The 3,686-nt window shown below is 33.7% G+C and overlaps 1 long non-coding RNA gene across 1 annotated transcript; it reads right to left on the bottom strand.

Moving 5' to 3' along the window:
• Nucleotides 1–3,047: 3,047 nt before the first annotated feature.
• LOC109583318 (uncharacterized) lies at nt 3,048–3,305 on the bottom strand. Its single transcript, XR_002185464.1, has 2 exons — nt 3,231–3,305; nt 3,048–3,184 (listed from the first exon to the last, which is right to left on the bottom strand). It is a non-coding gene; the product is annotated as an uncharacterized LOC109583318 (long non-coding RNA).
• Nucleotides 3,306–3,686: the final 381 nt, after the last annotated feature.

Here is a 3,686-nt window from a genome sequence, read left to right as displayed (position 1 = left end):
AGTGGTCGTGGAGCTAAGAATGTCAGTCAAATCACTGGAGAAGGGAAGTCTCAAATCACAGTTCTGGCATGCACTTGTGCAGCAGGAGTACCGTTGCCTCCATTTGTAATATTTGATCGTAAGACCTTTAATGATCAGCTAATGGTAGGAGAAATACCAGGTACACTTTACGGCTCATCTCCAAATGGATGGATCAGTAGAGAGCTGTTTTTGTACTGGTTTCATAAGCTATTTTTAACAAGTGTTCCTAGGGTACGTCCTCTCCTTCTCCTGATGGATGGTCATTCTACTCATTATGGTCCTGACCTTATCAAGATAGCAGCTGAAGAGCAAATTTTAATATTTGTATTGCCACCCAATACCACTCATTTAACACAGCCACTTGACAAAGGGTGTTTTGGGCCATTAAAAACTGCTTGGAAGGCTGTGTGTCATGAGTTCTGCACTAAAAACCCTGGTCGAGTGGTAACCAGATACGATTTCTCTGTATTATTTGCTGATGCATGGAGAAGGTCAATGACACAGAGAAACATTGCAAGTGGCTTTGAAGTAACCGGCATATGTCCTTTCAACAGAAATGCTATTAAAACTGGCAATGAAAAGCAAGAAACCATCAGCCGTTCACTGTTAGACCAGACTGGTCTAGCATACATACCGCTCTATAGTTTAGACATAAAGAGAACGAGGGATCATGATTCTTCATTCAATTCTAGTCTCTTGGAGAGATCACTTTCAGAGAATGATTTATCGCAAGCTGTCACTCCAATGCGAAGAGTAATGCCTATAGAGTCTTTTCTGAAAACTCCTAGTCATCCCAGTAGCAAGTCCACCCTGAAGCCTAAATCATGCGGAAGAGTATTGACTAGTGTTGAATTCATGACATGTATAGAGGAAAAGGAAAGAATGAAGCAGGAAGCCTTGAAGGAGAAGGAGCGTAAAAGAATTGCTAGACTTGAGAACCAGAAGGAAGCTAATAGAGTAAAAGAGTTGAAGAGAAGTGCAAGTAATATATCTTATTGTGAAAAATTTAATCTGATATTGGACCATATTTTTAGATTTTACTATGAGTGAGCACAGGCAATTCTCTAAGAGGTTTGAAAATGGATATGACATTCCGGATGAGAGGTATGAGTTATGGGTTCAGTTATATCGTCCTAATATGACATCTCAAGGTGGGTATTGATGAATTCATATTATTATGTTGAACATAATGTATTTATTAATATTAAGATTCAAATGCTGAAGATGAAGACCAAGATTCCTTGAGTAATGGTATGTAACAGTAAATTAGTATTTCCGGCATTCATTGGTAATTGTAGACACTGATGAAGGAGAAGAGCTTTCAATGAGTGCTGCAAACAGTATGCATGAAACATGATATTATTCTATAATGCTTTATAATTGTGTAGGTGTAGAGACACAGACACATACTGTCACAGCTAATAACAGTAAAGGCCTTTAAAATTAGCTGCAATACTTTTTATTATTAATGTAGGAGCAAAAAGAGTTGCATCTATCAAGGGAACCGCTGCTACTAAAGGTATTCGTATCACTATTAATTATTCTGATTTATTTTTAGAGACAGTTGATGCCTCTGTTACTTCTAATGCTAAGAAGGCTGTGAGGTCTAAAGGTATGTCTCAAATAATTTATGCTTGTCATTATTTTTTAATTAGAGACAGCAATCGCTGTACCTACTACTAGGAGTGTTAGATATAAAGGTATTGTAATATTAATAGTTGTTAATGTAATGGTTCATGATAATAGAGAGAGTTTTACCTATTGAAGAAAGTGTTAGAGCTAAAGGTATTTATTAAGTTTTTTGTTTATTTTTATCTATGCAAGTATAGAGACAGTTGAACCCACTACAGATATTAGTACTGCAGCCAAAGAGAGCAATAGAACTAAAGGTACTATTATGCAATTTTTGAACAAAGACAATTGTGCCTGCCTACGCAAGTGTTACAGATTTTTAATTGTTATTATTGACTTATGTAGAAACAGAGAGAGTTATACATACTGCTAGGGGAGTAAGGGAAGTGTTAGAACTAAAGGTATTAATATACTAGCTTTTTATAAATGTTGATGTAATATAGAAACAACTGTAAGTCCTGCTAATGCAACTACTGCTAAGAAAAGTGCTAAAGGTGTCACATAATTCTTTTATTTTATTTTATTATTTTTAATATAGAATCAGCTGATTATCCTACTGCAAAGAAGAGTGTTCAAAGTATACAATAATTTATTTTGCTATTAATTTTATAGTTTATGCTTAGGTGCACATAGAGTTGATACAAGAAGGAGTGTCAGAACTAAACGTAGTAAAATTTTAATTATTATTATCTTTATTATGATTATTGATAATTACAGAAATGGAAAGAGTTGGACAATGTACAGTGAATAATGGTATTGCTAAAGGTATTTATTTTTAATTAATAATTTATGATGATTTATTATTCAATAATACAGATGCAGTCCCTCCTACTACTTATGCTACCAAAAGGAATGTGAAATCTAAAGGTAAAGGATAACATCTTGACATAGTCTAATTATACTACAATAATAGTCAAGTCTGATTGTTCCCTAAAGCAATGCTCACATCCTGATGAGTCTAATTGGGTCTTTTGTTGCAGCTGCAACCAGTGGTATCACTGTTATTGTTATAAAATTTCATTTCAAAAGGCGAAATCAAAAAACTTTAAATTTACATGTAACAACTGTAAATAATAACTAATTTTAATAATAATCAATAATGTTAGGCGTGTCCGTTTATTGTAGAAGAAGTTAAATATTTTTTATGGTAGCTGAGTGTACCTAAGAAGCCGGCTGTGTGATCCTTTTTGAAGAAGACAGTCAGTACTAAAGTTCTGGTGGTATAAAACTATTCTTCGAATAAAGTTTGCTTCGTTGTGGTTAAGTGACGAAAATTGAGTGAACTCGGCCGATTATCGTGTGAATCCACGAAGTGTGTTTAGCAAGTTATATCTTTGCAAAGAAAGGTGATACTTTGATTTTTACCATGCAAACAGGTATTATAATGATCTATATCTAGTGCAAAAATCACTGGAAAATCATCTTAAGTTTTAAAAATATAACTGTCCGAATTTTGATTAGTCCGATATTTGATTGTTTACTCTAGATTCCTTCAATAAGTCACTAACATCATCAACAAGCTCATCAACATCTACGAGAACATAACTAAATCATATTCTGTCATCATCAATATGTACCTAAACAAGTTTGACTAGTGGCCATAAACACAGTCCTTGAGGCCACAACCCGAGTCACAACCAGAGTGGGCAGGGCTGGATGAATGATTAATTTAAAATTTAAATGATTAAATTTAAATAAAAATATTTTCTATTCAAAAAATAAAAAATTATGAATTAGATCTAAAATTAGTTAGCAGTCAGTAGGTATTTTGTAATCATCTGGCACAGGCAGAAAAAGTGAGCGTCTAACTTTACCATCCACTGACTCAGAAAAATGACCTTTCCCTATAATTAACACAGAATGATGATTATAGTTTAGGAGCTATAACAGACATCATGCTTGTGAAATAAAATAAAATGTACATTGACATAAAGATATCGTTAAAACCTTGCTGCTTTTAAAATGAAACTTAAATTCTTTCATGTTGATCAAAACCTCTATTGCAATTTCTTTTTTCATACATGTACATCCAA

This window comes from Amphimedon queenslandica, unplaced genomic scaffold (genome assembly GCF_000090795.2).
Source record: "Amphimedon queenslandica unplaced genomic scaffold, v1.1 AMPQUscaffold_13312, whole genome shotgun sequence".
NCBI classification, from domain to species: domain Eukaryota; kingdom Metazoa; phylum Porifera; class Demospongiae; order Haplosclerida; family Niphatidae; genus Amphimedon; species Amphimedon queenslandica.
Note: the sequence above shows the minus strand (reverse complement) of the source record. Positions and strands in the feature narration are given on the sequence as shown.